Below are 17,110 nucleotides of genomic sequence, written 5' to 3'. Positions count from 1 at the left end.
CTTCAATGCGGCCGGGAGGGAAAAAAGCACGTCATTGAGAAATAATAATAAATCGTCCGCATACAGAGAGGTCTTATGATAAGTTCTACTCACTGCTATTGGCTTTACCTCATCTGAGTTTCTGATTTTTTGTGCTAAGGGTTCCAGAGATAATGTGAACAGCAACGCAGAAACTGGACACCCTTGGCGAGCTCCTCTTTCAATAGTAAAAGTTCTAGAGCATTGTTTAGATGTAATGACCATAGCAGATGGGTTACAGTACAGTGTTTTAAGCATGCCAATGAAATTATCACCAAAACCCATAGTTTCCAGAGTATGCCACAGATATTCCCATTCGAGCCTGTCAGAGGCTTTTTCAGCGTCTACAGACAGCACAGCACAAGGTGAGAATATGTTAGTACCGGCATTAACAATGTGTAAAAGACGTCTCATATTATCAGATGCATATCTTTGTTTTACAAAACCTGTTTGGTCGGGATGGACCAGAGTTGGCAGGACTGTCTCGAGTCTTCGGGCCAAGACCTTTGCATAGAGCTTGACATCTGCATTAAGCAGTGATAGAGGGCGAAAACTGGAACATAAGGTGCTATCCTTGCCTCTTTTATGTAACAGAGTGATGATAGCTGTATTTATGTCTCTATTGAAGCATCCTAATTTGATGGCTTGTTGAAACATTTCTAAGATAAATGGGCCCAAGTCATCCCAGAATTTTAAATACAGCTCAGGGGGGATTCCATCCAGGCCTGGTGATTTGCCATGGTTCATGCATTTAATTGCTTCATATAATTCATTAATAGTAAATGGGGAATCCAATAGATTTCTTTGCTGTTCTGATAATTCGGGTAGATTTAAGCCATCAAAAAAGGAAACAAGATCATTTTTTGTGAAAGTTGCTTCTGATGAGTACAGCAGTTGATAAAATAACTTAAATTCATGATTAATTTTCAGAGGATCATATACCACTTCACCCTCTCTGTTTTTAATGGAGACAATGTCTGCTTTTTTATCGTTGCAGTGTATTTTTCTTGACAAAACAAAGCTAGGTCTATTTCCATTTAAATATTTGGTTTCTCTCGCTCTATGAACTAGAAACTCTGCTCTTCGCATAAGAACGTTGGAATGTTTTTTTTTTAAAGTAAGACAGGTTTTTTAAAGTAGTTTCTGACCCTTGCAAACAATTGTGCTATTTTGCTGCTTCTTTGCATTAAAATGTCTAAAAACAGTTCGACCTTTGTTCTATAATTTATTCACTTGTGTATTTTATTTCAATGTGTTATTTACAAAAAGGATGCAGGGTCTGTGTAAAAAGGGTTGTAAAGCACCGAAAGTACAGATTTAGCCTCCCCCAGTTTAACCTCCGCCAGCTCAGTACAGTAGACCCCAACTGCTTAGCTCAATAGCCCTCTCCCCACTTACCACAGTGTTGATAAACTCCATCCTGGAGAGGGACATTAACAGGCTCTTTGAGTAGCAGAAGCCCAACAAAACACCTCACTGTGAACATGCCATGTGGCAGCTTGTTAGTGGACGCAAAAAGACTGAACAGACTGATCCGCAAGGCCAGTGACGTTGTGGGAGTGGAGCTGGGCTCTCTGACGGTGGTGTCAGAGAGGAGAATGCTGTCCAAGTTATATGTCATCTTTGACAATGGCTCTCATCCACTCCATGATGTGGTGTTCAGCCACAGGAGGACATTCAGCATTCGATGCATGTCACGCATAGCTCCCTGAGTCGGGGTAAAGGGGAAAGAGGGATAGTTCTGAGACAAGTAGAGAGGGAGAGTGGGGAGAAGGATCAAATCAAATCAAATCAATTTATTTATATTGCCCAAAATCACAACAACAATGGCCAATTTGGTGCCCTGGGCAAGATTTTAGCTGGCGCCCCCTTGCATCGCAATCAATTTTCATACAAATACACAGAAACTGCATGTATGTATTCAATATTTTATTTCTTTTAAGTCAACAATATCACACCAAATACAAACTGATGAAAGAAATGAGTGATAAATTAAAAATACAATATAAATAAGGTATTGCACAAACATATTAAAGAATATTGTCACTCTGCTGTGCTGAAGTAGAGGGGACAGGAGCACCTGATGCTGTGTCACTGGGGGTGGTGGTGAAATATTTTAAAAGTGCATCTGAAGAGAGAAGAGAAGTATATGTGACCATTAGATGTTACATTTTAATAAAAACAGATGCTTGGTGTGTGGTATACATAAGACTAATATAGACTAATAATGAAAATATGATGAGATTCATTTAACTTTATCGTCATTGCAATGCCATTCAGTCTAACCAGGGTGCAAAAAGCAGTGAAATTAATATAGGCCTATAAATATATAGTAGGAGATACACTAGCAATAAATGTAATTTATTTATCACTGGCGATTAATAAAACACTTGTTAAAGGATAAGTACCGTTTTTTACAACCTGGACCTTATTTCTGGCAAAACATATGGTCATTTACTCACCCAGATAACTTTGGTGTCATTCGGCGTCGTTCGGACGAAATTAGATCCAGTGTAGCGGCGATATATCCATATAATGGGAGAGACGGGGCAGCGACACACAGCCTCTATATAACGCATTATCTGCCACGAAACTAGTTCATTTCATCAATATTTTGTTATGAAATGCTAGCGCTATTAGCCTCTGAGTCCGGGCTCGTCTATTGTCAACATCCGGGGTCTGTAGGCTGATCTACTACCTCTGACCTGGAAGATGTCGTCTCTGAGCTGCGCGCGCACCCGCGACAGCGCGCCTTGTTTACCTGTAGCTGCTACTGCTAGTTTGACCCCGGATGTTGATAACGGACGGGCCCGGACTCAGAGGCTAATAGCGCTAGCATTTCATAACAAAATATTGATGAAATGAACTAGTTTCGTGGCAGATAATGCGTTATAAAGAGGCTGTGTGTCGCTGCCCCGTCTCTCCCATTATATGGATATATCGCTGCTACACTGGATCTAATTTCGTCCGAACAACGCGCAATGACACCAAAGTTATCTGGGTGAGTAAATGATCATATGTTTTGCCAGAAATAAGGTCCAGGTTGTAAAAAACGGTACTTATCCTTTAATGGGGCACCACCTCCGATGTTTTGTCTATTTGAATAATCCGGAGGTAATTAATCAAATCCGACTAAACAAGGTTAACTTGTAACAATTATAAACAACTTTAAATCAATTTATTCAATCTCATAAATGAATAAGTGAATTCTACACAGATCCAATGGTTCTCCACATTAAAAAGAAACCTGCACATACAACGACATACGGTTAAATAGGTTTATTTACTATAAAATGGAATAAATGAAATGGCAATTTATATGAACAACAAAAGTTAACAGACAATATGGAGACTATAATGATCAGATTAATAGGGTTATGTGAAGATATACGATGGTGAAGTCGTGATTCGGGTGAGGTAATTAATCAGATATTACCAGAGTCATTTTTAATATTAATGAGACCCTAATCGAACTTCTCTTAAGCTAAAATTAAGAACCAGGAGCTAAAGATGACACCAACCATCTCATGTGTGCAGCCAGTAGTGTGCGGGATAGCTTTGTCCTACTTTGTTTGGAGAGTGGAGGTCCGCGATTTTGGGTCTCCGGTATTCGTAGCTTGACTGTGTGCCCGCAGTGTCGGTCCAAGAGCCGGAGGGGAGACGCTGTTCGTCCGATGTCACGGCGGGTGACGCCCTCGTTCCGATGTCGGATGAAGAGTGCAGTTCGTCTGTCACCCAGCTGATGGCAACCTTGGTCCACTGCCCAGCAGAGTGGCACCGCTCGGGATCGTTGGGGGCTGGATGGGCCTTAGCTTGGCACAAAGTCTTTCTGTCGTTGCAACCCGTTTGCACGGATTGTTGAGGCAGCCAGCTACCGCAAGTCTTTATCACTGATGATGGTCTAAATAAAGATGTTCTTCTTCGTTGCAGAGTGGTGGTTCTTTAAGCTCTGATTCGTGAATTAATTCAATTACTTGAATAAAATAACTATGGATGACTCGCTGGCCGGGCAAATCTTCCGTGGTTACTTAAGACAAGATAACTTAAACTAAATTCACTTCCACTGAATAAGGTCGTGATACTTAACGATATATTTAAAAGAATCAAAAATTAAAGCACTTAGAGAATGTACATCAATAGACTACCGTAGACTATAAAAATGAGAAAAAGATCAACACGTGGTTGATTCTGCGGAGATCGCTGTCTTGGAGCATGTTGCAAAGTAAAGAATTAAGTAAAGTGTTTAAAATTAAAGGAAAAAGTAAGAGCGTTACAAGAATAAGAGGGTTTCAAAAGAAGAGCGCAAGAGTAAGAGTGAGAGCGCGAGTGGTGTCTGCCTTTTTGTTGTAGGCTACCGTCGTCTAGTTATGGGGCGCCGATTGTAAAGTTGCGCCTGCTAAAATAAACAGCAACTTTTCCACACATTTAGCAAAAAAACACGTTTAAAAAACACATGTTAATTTTAAAATGTTACTTTTGACCAGATTTTAGTATTGCTTTTGACCAGATTTACAGCAATATTTGTGAACTTTGTGATATTTACTTCTCTTGTAAAAATATAATGTCAATGTTAAATCTAAATCCAAAATCTAAATCCAAATGTTAAATATAAAATCTAAATGTTAAATCTAAATCTAAATGTTAAATGTTAAATCTAAATCTAAATGATAAATATAAATGTTAAATGCTAAATATAAATTTAAATGTTAAATATAAATGTTAAATTTAAATGTGAAATGTTAAATATAAATATAAATGTTAAATTTAAATGTTAAATATAAATATAAATGCTAAATGTTAAATCTAAATCTAAATGTTAAATCTAAATGCTAAATGTTAAATCTAAATGTCATGGTGAAACTAAATATTTAGCTAATATGCAAATTCACACTGCCTGTCACCGGAAGTACCAAAATAAAAGCTCATTGTCGCGAACAAGCGCTATCCGCGGTCTCCTCGGGTAGTCAGGCGAGTGATTGCGCTGTACTGTTAGTCACGTCTCCTCACCGTGCTCTCATGTTGCCTGCCACCATGTCCAGCGACTTAGCTGGAAACATTGGTAGGGCCGTTTTGGCAGCAATACAGAGGTTCAGCAATGCGTCTGCAACGACAGCGACAGTTGTCGTTCACATACGTTTTTTTAAAACTTTACAATTGGCGCCCCATATCCGCCTACTAGATATGGGGCGCCGATTGTAAAGTTGCGCATGCTAAAATAAACAGCAACTTTTCCACACATTTAGCACCAAACCCCATTAAAAAAACGTATGTGAATTTTTTAGTATTGCTTTTGACCAGATTTACAGCAATATTTGTGAACTTTGTGATATTTACTTTAAATTTAAAATTAAAGGAAAAAGTAAGAGCGTTACAAGAATAAGAGGGTTTCAAAAGAAGAGCGCAAGAGTAAGAGTGAGAGCGCGAGTGGTGTCTGCCTTTTTGTTGTAGGCTACCGTCGTCTAGTTATGGGGCGCCGATTGTAAAGTTGCGCCTGCTAAAATAAACAGCAACTTTTCCACACATTTAGCAAAAAAACACGTTTAAAAAACACATGTTAATTTTAAAATGTTACTTTTGACCAGATTTTAGTATTGCTTTTGACCAAATTTACAGCAATATTTGTGAACTTTGTGATATTTACTTCTCTTGTAAAAATATAATGTCAATGTTAAATCTAAATCCAAAATCTAAATCCAAATGTTAAATATAAAATCTAAATGTTAAATCTAAATCTAAATGTTAAATGTTAAATCTAAATCTAAATGATAAATATAAATGTTAAATCTAAATCTAAATGTTACATTTAATCTAAATGTTAAATGCTAAATATAAATTTAAATGTTAAATATAAATGTTAAATTTAAATGTTGAATTTAAATGTTAAATGTTAAATGTTAAATGTTAAATATAAATATAAATGTTAAATTTAAATGTTAAATATAAATATAAATGCTAAATGTTAAATCTAAATCTAAATGTTAAATCTAAATGCTAAATGTTAAATCTAAATGTCATGGTGAAACTAAATATTTAGCTAATATGCAAATTCACACTGCCTGTCACCGGAAGTACCAAAATAAAAGCTCATTGTCGCGAACAAGCGCTATCCGCGGTCTCCTCGGGTAGTCAGGCGAGTGATTGCGCTGCACTGTTAGTCACGTCTCCTCACCGTGCTCTCATGTTGCCTGCCACCATGTCCAGCGACTTAGCTGGAAACTTTGGTAGGGCCGTTTTGGCAGCAATACAGAGGTTCAGCAATGCGTCCGCAACGACAGCGACAGTTGTCGTTCACATACGTTTTTTTAAAACTTTACAATCGGCGCCCCATATCCGCCTACTAGATATGGGGCGCCGATTGTAAAGTTGCGCATGCTAAAATAAACAGCAACTTTTCCACACATTTAGCACCAAACCCCATTAAAAAAACGTATGTGAATTTTTTAGTATTGCTTTTGACCAGATTTACAGCAATATTTGTGAACTTTGTGATATTTACTTCTCTTGTAAAAATATAATGTCAATGTTAAATCTAAATGTTAAATCTAAATCTAAATGTTAAATATTAAATCTAAATGTTAAATTTAAATCTAAATGTTAAATCTAAATCTAAATGTTAAATCTAAATGCTAAATGTTAAATCCAAATGTCACGGGTGAAACTAAACATTTAGCTAATATGCAAATTCACACTGCCTGTCACTGGAAGTACCAACATAAAAGCAGAGGTGGCAAAAGTACTCATATTCTGTACTTAAGTAGAAGTGCAGATACATGTGCAAAAAAATACTCTGGTAAAAGTAGAAGTACTGATTCAACTTCTTTACTCAAGTAAAAGTAAGAAAGTACAGGCTTTGAAATGTACTTTCAAAGTAAAAGTAAAAAGTAAAAATGAATTTTTGCCATCAATGAAACACAATACATCCTTTGATAATTTTGTTTAACGAAAAAAGTTCTGACAGAATAATCAAGATTGAACTGACCAGAGGTACTGCATGAGTATCTGGATAACTGTTAACAGATTTGTTACTCTGAATACTATAGGTTGTTTTCTTTTTCCATTGCAGCACAACCAAACTGTAATCAATAATAGTTATGACCAGTAAGCCATGGTAGATGTTTACACTCTTAATAACAAAAGACCAATGTTATTTTCTACATTTTTATTTTTCTCTGTACTGAAAACGTACTGAACCGTGACCCCAAAACACACATATGTAATGGGTTCAAGCATTACACAAAAAAGGCAATGAATGCATCCAAAGTGGATTTTGACATTAAAGTCAACAGTATTTTTTAGTTTAACATGTTACAGATTAATCAGGTTCTCCTGTTCTGCTCTGTTGTTCACAATAAAACAAATCAACTGCTTCTGTGACATATCTCTACAACATATGTAACCATGGCATGAATATGAACCCATGGAACTTATTACACTGTTATCGCAGTGTGAAATTATGTCAGCTGTATATAAACGCAAGTGTAACAGGTACATACTGAACCATAAATTACTATTTAACAGAATGTGTATCTTTTACTATATATCGAAAAAACTAGCAGTTTGATGCCTTACTTTACAGCAATATGCAAACAGCAACAGAACTTGAAACATTATGATCATGACAACTTCAAGTCTAATCCAGTCTATTTTTCTTTTGTGAGAAATTCACTCATCTCTACAAGACTACCAAAATCTCTTATTCAGCCTAAGCAGAAGCTGGTTCTCAAAGTTCTTTGAATCAAGGCGTGCCCTTTTGGGTCTGAAAATCAGCCCAGCAGTGCTGAAAAGCCTCTCGCATGCTGCTGAGGCAGGAAGGGGTGTGTTGAGTTTCAGTGATAAGTTGCAGACTGCTGGGAAAGACTTAAGGACATCCATGGTGTCATCTGGGCATGCGAGGTAGGAATCTAGCTGCTTGGAGTTTTCTTGTACATTTCCCTGCTTGATGGGGGAAAAGAAGTCATCTTCCTCTGAAGAATGGGAAGTGTCACTTGGATGCACCATAGGTCCCTCCTTCAGATGGTTTTTGATGAAGTCCAAGCCTATGGAACACAAAACCACAGAGGATTTCTTTTTAATTTTCAGCACTTTTAGCATAGGATTGTTATTTGTTGAAATGATGTGACTTTCCCTTGTTACTGTATGAGTAGGGGGGGTTGGGGGACCATGCCTATGTTCCCACGGCCTAACATTAATTTTCAGTGAAGAAAAAAAATGTTAGAACATAGGAATGTCCCCCACAGGCGACGTTAGCCTTCAGGGCTACCAACATAAAGCCTTTTTCTGCCAGAAATGTGTTTATTTTAATTTATTAATTTATTTTACCCAAACTACCACTAAACCCCTAAACCTTTATGGCAGATAGCCCTGAAAAGTAACGTCTCACATCAGTGGCACAGCCGCACAGCAGTAAACTGCCTTGTTTTGTTTTTTAAACCGAGAGCTAGCTAGCGTTAGCTATCAAAATTAACACGTGTACACACAACATTGCTAACATTGAAACGGACTTGAAAAAAAAAAAAATCCTCAAAAAGCTAATGATAACAACAGAAATTACACCTTACCTGTATGTGTTTCTTCAGATTCGACGGCGAATTCTTGAACGCCAGCAGCTCGTGGTTTTTCGGTTGACACAGCACACAGCGCATACGCCATGAGTCCTTTTTGGAGCCGACAACAACGAACAACTCTTTTAAATACGGCCACGGATGGGGAATGTCCGAGTCCTCCGAAACGTTGCCGTCGGCAGACTCCGCAATACTCCCCGCCTCACTTCCTTCCTCCATGTCGCTGCTACGAGCAAGTTCTCGGTCTTACTGCCCCTCTCAATCGACTTCTTCCCGCGGTCACCTGTCCCCCCCTCTTCTTCTCCCTCTTTCCCTCTCGAGCTGGTCACGTCTTTTACGTACTTGTACGTATGGCTTTTACGTCGTGTCATCATCTGTGGAGTTTTTTTTTTTTTTTTTTTTTTAAAGAAAAGTAACGAGCCTGTTTTTACAATGTAAGGAGTAGAAAGTACATATTTTTGTGTATAAATGTAGGGAGTAAAAGTAAAAAGTCATCAGAAAAATAAATACTCAAGTAAAGTACAGATACCTGAAAAATCTACTTAAGTACAGTAACGAAGTATTTGTACTTCGTTACTTGTCACCTCTGCATAAAAGCTACCGAGTGCTGTAGTGGCTCTACTGTGGTGTATGCTGTAGCTGTGCTAGCCCTTTTCAAGCAGAGAAGCCGCATTATTGCCGGAGCGACGGTTCGCTAATTCTCCGCTGTTGGTTGTTCACACAGAGCCAAGCAGCGCTGGCATAAAGACGAACCGCTGTGTAATTCACACAGAAAGCGGTACACGTCATGTTGATGACGTGTTTCCCCTGTCAATCTAAACATGTACTGCTGACTGTTTATAATCATATGGATGCTGTTATAATGTGTTGGGATTGAGATCCTGACCCACCAAACATCAAGCTGATTGGCTCTGTGTGAATGACAACGACGACAGAGAAATGGCGAACCGCCGCTGCGGCGATAATGCGGAGACTCTGTGAAAAGGGCTACTGTCGCTGTCGTTGCGGACGCATTGCTGAACCTCTGTATTGCTGCCAAAACGGCCCTACCAACGGTGACAGGCAGTGTGAATTTGCATATTAGCTAAAGATTTAGTTTCACCATGACATTTAGATTTAACATTTAGATTTAACATTTAGCATTTATATTTATATTTAACATTTAAATTTAACATTTATATTTATATTTAACATTTATATTTATATTTAACATTTAAATTTAACATTTGTATTTATATTTAACATTTAACATTTATATTTAAATGTAACATTTCGATTTGGATTTAACATTTATATTTAACATTTAGATTTAGATTTAACATTTAACATTTAGATTTAGATTTTATATTTAACATTTGGATTTAGATTTTGTATTTAGATTTAACATTGACATTATATTTTTACAAGAGAAGTAAATATCACAAAGTTCACAAATATTGCTGTAAATCTGGTCAAAAGTAACATTTTAAAATTAACATGTGTTTTTTAAACGTGTTTTTTTGCTAAATGTGTGGAAAAGTTGCTGTTTATTTTAGCAGGCGCAACTTTACAATCGCCGCCCCATAATTATAAGCCTAAACTCGCGGACTTAATTAAACTAAACTATCGTTTTTAATGTTTCAAGATTGTGTTTCACCTTTTACATAATTTCACCATAGCAAAATATGTGGACTTTGTCTAACGATGAAATAACATGACATGATTAAAATCACTGAACATTTAAAAGGAATTAAAACTGGATCAAAAAGTAAAACACACTTGAATATACAGTAGAACTGGTAGAATTGATCACTTATACATATTCCTCCTAGTTTTAGCTTAATACTTGTTAAAAACAAAACATATCAGAGACGTTTACTGGTAATAACAATAAACATGTTAAACAGAATATTTCTTAAACAGCTCGCCCAACTGTACCAGGACTCACCACCAGGAGGCACTGTGGCTCCACCGAACAGAGGACACATTAAACATTAAAATTTGATCTCAGTCAAACCTCATCCTAGAGAAACCTGGGAAAAGTCATTTATATGACCTTCTTTCACTGTTTCCAAATATGTTAACATTAAAATGATTAAATCCTGGTTTAATGGTTAATTAGAACTGGTCTAAAATTTGGAAGAATACAGAGGCAATTTGAGTGGAATGTCCCACAGATAGTGAGACCAGATGTGTCGTAAATAACAAAAGACAGAGCAAGAGCTAAAAACAACAAGTCAGAAGGTGTCTGGTGTCCTTCTCACTCTAAAAGAAAACGTTTGTAGATTGGAAGTTAGAGAGAAAGAGAGAGAGACAGAGGGAGAGAGAGCCATCAGACGTGTTACCTAATTTGCAATTGTAAAGACATTGGTATTAACACGTCCTGATCACCAAATAGTTCCTGTTACTCCTGATGTGGAGAGAGTAGATGACTCCATGCTCACTCAGACTGACCTGTGAGAGAAGAATTTATCTATTTGGAGGGGAAAGTTCAAAATGGGAGTTTAGGTTGTAAATTAATTAAAAGTGTCCTCATCTGAAGGCTTTTATGGTCAGAGAAAACACTGTCCTCTCTGCCAGGAGATAAGGTGGCAGACTGGAAGACGCCTTCTTTCTGTGAATAGTCTTCTTGCAGATGGAAAGAGTTAACAAGAATAAACAGGGCCTCAGTGCAATGCAGAGGCGATGGACATGTGTTCCTACAACTCCAACTGCTAGGTCTGGCAGTATTCTGCAACCACAGCCTCCACCTGCTGGGTCTGGCAATAAGCTATAGCCACTACCTCCATATTCAACCATTGCCAGAAACCTTTAATAAAAGCCTCCACCCGCTGGATCTGGCAATTAGCTACGGCCAATACCTCCAGCTACAACCACTGCCAGAAAATGCAGTCAAACCATCCACCAGCTGTGTCTGGCAACATTCTACAGCCAGTACCTCCAGTTACCACCACTGCTATAAAAATACAGTCAAAGCCTCCACCAGCTTGGTCTGACAGTAAGCTGTAGCCTGTACCCCCACCTCCAACAATTTCTGGCAACCTGCAGGCTCAGCCTGTACCTGCTGGGTCTGTGGATCTCCAGGCTTTTTTTAAAGCTCTGATCGATTTGCAACCGTGACCCCAACCCAAACATGATATTTAGAAGAAAAAGAAGAAGAAGACAACAAAGTTTGAAGTTATTTCAATGAACATTGTTGGTTTTTCTTTCTTTAACGGAAGGGTACTAACAGTTTTGTCCACATATGTATGAAACTTTCAATTCCAAAGTTTGTTTCTGAAAATTTGCAAAGTTGGAAACACTGTTTTTTGTTTGTGTGTGTCTGCATGGTTGTGTGTCTGTTATCAGCACAAGGGTTTTTTAATGTATATTATTTCATGATGTAAAAATACATAATAATGTTTAAAATGATAGCCTATATAGAGGTGAACAACATAGGGAAGGAAGGAGGAAGCGGGGCTCCGGACCTCCCTGCCCCCCTTCTGTAATTTCCACCCATGGGTGTGAGCAAAGGCTGAGCCAATCACAATGCAGTAGGACACTCTATAGATGCAGGTATCTTATTCCACTGTTTCATTTGGATACTGCATACTCTGGAAGTAAGTTGTATTTCTCTCCTTCTCCTTTCTTTGCCTGGTCATTGTATTGTAATCCTGTGTACTCATCCATATTTATAGCAATGTACATCTGGAAACAGCACAATAATAGCTAGAGTGAGATAGAATACACACATGTTTTTAATGCAGTATAACAGTTGAAATGTGTTGATCATTGATTTTACAAAAATGCTTGTGTTTTGTGTTCTACCAGGCTGGCTTTCTTAATGACCTCTCGTGTCTTCTCCTCTCTGCTCTGTGTTAATAAAGCCTGCATCAGAAACACAGCACACATCACAGTGACCAGATTGATTCATAACTTGAGTGTCTGGAGGAAAAGTTGCTGTGACTGAAAATGTCCAAGCTCCAAACACTGAGAGCTTTTGTCAACCAGCGACTGACTGTGGCTGCTGAAGAGATATTTGAGCTGTTTGAAAGAACGATAGCAGAGTACGAGGAGGAACTGTGTAGACAACGCAAACTACCAGATGTTGTTTTTAAACCTGAATACCAGCTTCACAGAGAAGGTTTGTTCACTTATACTGTTATTCTGACTTTCAACTGCTGGGCAACCACATGTGGTGGAAACGTATTTATGTCATTTACTTGACTATATATATATATATATATATGTATATATATATGTATATATATATGTGTGTGTATATATATATGTGTATATATATATATATATATATATACATATACACATACATAAATAATTACATTCAGCAGCTACAATATTAAAGTGAAGCGCACCATAATGCAGTGATCTAAAACTCAAATTAACTTGGGGCCACTGTTGGTGTCACCATCTCATATGAGGGCCACTTCAGCGTTCAAGTACTAAAAGAAAGCACAATATTTCTAATGATGTATTTTTTAGTTCAATTATTAACATAATAATGCAAAAATGCAAAAAAGCAGTTTGTATACATTTTTAAATGGTCAGTTTTTAAAGGTTAGTGCAGATATTTTTTTCCATACTCTCAAATAATTTATGGACACTTTGCACTGAACAAACAAATGACATACATTTGTACTTTATTTCTTGCCAGACCCCTGGCTGCACTTCTGCTCATATTTTCTTCATATTTAACAAGAATAATGCAAACAGACGTAAACATCTGTAAGCACATTAGTTTTTGACAGTGCAAATCTTTTTGCTTATAAATAAGTTGAACTAGGCTAAACCTTGAACTAGGCTTGCTGCAGAGCCGATGTTCCAGGAGTTGAATGGTGGCAAATCAAAAAGGGAAAGCGACTAATTTGCGATATGTGTCATTTAAACTCAATGATATCTGAGTCCCCTGCCTCAATGTATATATAGTTACAATCCAGTAAGATAATATATATTATTCTGAAATGGGTCATTCTACACGTTTACTTTTGGTACAGTATATATAATTTCATGATAATTATATAGTACTTTTTTTACATAGCCATAACTAAACAATGTTTGATATAATATGTTAAATCAAGTGCTGCAAAAGAAACACATTTCCACATTATCTTAAAAAAGTGAAAGGTGCTCCCAACACCCTTTAAGTTATGGACTATTTAAAAAAGAAAAAAAACTCCCCAAATTGTTAAGTATGGTAAGGTATAGATCAATACAACTAGTAAAACTTCAAATTGTATTTAAATTCCAGTCTTTATCTCAAAGTCCCTGTCCTCGGTTAGACATCCTAGCTCTCCATTCACACAACTTCTTATAAAATGCAAAGATGATGCGCTCCTGAAAATGTGCTCACTTGAAATGACAAGGCCCAATGCTAAACCTTCCACACACACTTGAAACAATGTACATGGTTGAATATGTTATACAAAATGTACATCATTTCTCCACACAATCAAGAAAGTAGTGCTTTCTGTGGTTTGAAAGTTAACATGAAATGAGCGTGTTTCATTATCCTCCACAGATGTCCATCAGCTGTTGGTGAGTACAGAAGCGGAACCTCCTGGGCAGCACGAGTGGAGTCCCAGTCTGGACCAGAAAGACCCAGCAGAGCAGCCACACATTATAGATGAACACGAACTCCAGACCAGTCAGGAAGAACAGCAGCTTCCAGGGCTGGAGGAGACTGATATGGCATTCATTCCTGTGAAGTGTAAAGAAGCAGATGAAGAGAAACCTCAGTCAACACAGTCTTACGGAAGACAAACTGAAGAGATTCAAACAAAAGCTGATGCAGAGGACTGTGGAGCATCAGAACCAGCCAGGAATTCAGATCCCAATGGACATTTGCAATCAGATACAGATGACGAAACGTCAGACTTTTCAGGACATGAGACTGATGACAGTAGTGATTGGGAGGGGGCCTGGAAACCTGAAATAACCAAGTTGACCCCTGGCCCTGAGAACAGTGAACAAGATAATGATGAGAAACCTCAGTCCTTATGGCTTAATCAAAGACAATCTGAGGAGAAGAGACTTAAAGAACATTTGAAAGCATCACATTCTGAACCTGAGACTGATGACAGTTGTGACTGGGAGGAGAGCAGGGCACCTCCGACAGGTTTAAACCCTCTGCAAGTACCTATAAGAGATACGGAATGTCACTCTGGAAAAACCTCAGGTAACTCCTCTGAACACCAACCTGGAGGGAAATCATTTAGTTGCTCAGTTTGTGGCAAACGATACCAGTGGAAGACCTCATTAATGGTTCATATGAGACTTCATTCTGAAGGAAAACGTTTCAGCTGCTCAGTTTGTGAAAAAACTTTTCAGTTTGGAGTTCAGATTGTGAGGCACATGAAAACACACACATTGGAGAAAGTCTTTGGTTGTGTTGCCTGTGGATTCGTACAAACCTCAACTTCACCTTTAACCTCACAATCAAGAGTCCATGCTGGAAAACGTTTGGCATGCCCAATATGTAAAGTACCAGTGACAGAAGCGATTTGTCCAAACACATGAGAACAATATCATACCACAGTCACCACACAGGATGAATGATGCTCTGTGAATTCGATAGTGATAACAGCATGTTTTCAAGCATATGCAGTTTTGTGTTTTAAAATGGCAGAAACCGCTAAATTCCTTAACATAGGTGTAAGTGATTAAGATCCTTTACTTTGTGGAGCATAAATCATGCTTTATTGTATAAATAAGTCATTAATAGTCTTGCAACTGCAATGCTGATTTAGCATTTGTGACAACGATACTGTTAGCATCCTAGATCAAGACTGTTAACTGACATCTAAAAATCTAAAGAGGAATGTTTGTTTTCCAGTGAGCAGCAAGCCATGCCTTTGTTTGTATTTGAATAGGTCAACCAACCACCACATAATGGAAAGCTGTGGAATGGGTAAAGTGAACCGATGTTGCTAGCAGTAGTAAGTTACACCTTTTTTCAGTTAGACTCTGGCTTAGCTCTGATCAGCCATTTGTTGTGTCATTTTACACATTGGTCAAGTGTAATTGTTCAAACCTGATGTGAGACTGGGTTGGTGTCACAAGCATCTGCTTGTTTGTGAGTGAGCACAAACACATCATTAGCATTACAGCAGAGCATTCTCAATGGGCCATAGGTGCGTCACTCTAACAGATCTTTAGGTTGGTGTGCTATTCAAGTGAATATCAGTTGTAGGCCGACACATTTTCACCTCTGTACCTCTGATGAGTCAAGCTGATTACTTGAAGACTGGGTATGTGGTCATCAATTGTCTTTTCAAGCAACTGATCTCCATTTGAAAACAAGTCTGCACAAACACTGTGGAATGTTTTTTTTAAAGTAAGACAGGTTTTTTTAAGTAGTTTCTGACCCTTGCAAACAATTGTGCTATTTTGCTGCTTCTTTGCATTAAAATGTCTAAAAACAGTTCGAACTTTGTTATATAATTTGTTCAGTTGTGTATTTTATTTAATGTGTTATTTAAAAAAAGGATGAAGGGTCTGTAAAAAGGGTTGTAAAGCACCGAAAGTACAGATTTAGCCTCCCCCAGTTCAACCTCCGCCAGCTCAGTACAGTAGACCCCAACTGCTTAGCTCAATAGCTCTCTCCCCACTTACCACAGTGTTGATGATTTCCTCCAACTACCACCACTGCTATAAAAATGCAGTCAAAGCCTCCACCAGCTGGGTCTGGCAGTAAGCTGCAGCCTGTACGCCCACCTCCAACAATTTCTGGCAACCTGCAGGCTCAGCCTGTACCTGCTGGGTCTGTGGATCTCCAGGCTTTTTTTAAAGCTCTGATCGATTTGCAACCATGACCCACCACAGGAAGGCCCCTGCTGGCCGGCCTCACACCACTGTTTGGGGAGAGGTTCTTCTGGTTAGTTTGTCCCCCCGGACCCCAAAATTAATATTTTCCACCATCTTGAAACTCCTTTTCTGGGTAAAGATCCAGGCGGACAGCGAGAGAATGTGTGCCCATATATCCCACTCAGTGCGCCTTTCCTGGTTACAGAACCAGGTAGACAGGGGGAAGAATGTGGGGCCATGTATCCCACTAAGAGTGCATCTTTCCTGTGTACAGATCCAGGCAGACTTTGCTCCCCTGGTAGTCTGTTTTATGTCTCCTGCCCCTGGAACTCCAGTTTGGATTTAGCCATATTTTAAGAATGTTTTTCACTTTGCGTGACTGGTAGTGTGTTTTGAACTTGGTGCCCCTGGTAGTCCTTTATAAGTCTCCTGCCCCTGGTACTCTGAAGTGGCCATATTTTGAGACAGTTTTCACTTTGCACCCCTGACAGCCTGTTTCAAATTTTGCACACCTGGAAGTCTGTTTAAAACCTGGCGCTCCTGGTAGTTTTGTTTTGTTTTAAGTCTCCTGAACCTGGTACTCTGGTGTGGATTTAGCCATATTTTGAGAACGTTTTTCACTCCACACCCCTGATAGTCTGTTTTTAACTTGGCAGGGTTAGGGTTGGGTTAGGTTGGAGTTGTTACTTGAGTTGCCACAAATGTGTGTAACCTTTAGGAAGGTGTAGAGTACACAGGGGCTTCAATGA

Source organism: Pagrus pagrus (genome assembly GCF_965226575.1).
Source record: "Pagrus pagrus genome assembly, chromosome: 24".
Taxonomy (NCBI): domain Eukaryota; kingdom Metazoa; phylum Chordata; class Actinopteri; order Spariformes; family Sparidae; genus Pagrus; species Pagrus pagrus.
This window is presented reverse-complemented; position numbering follows the sequence as displayed.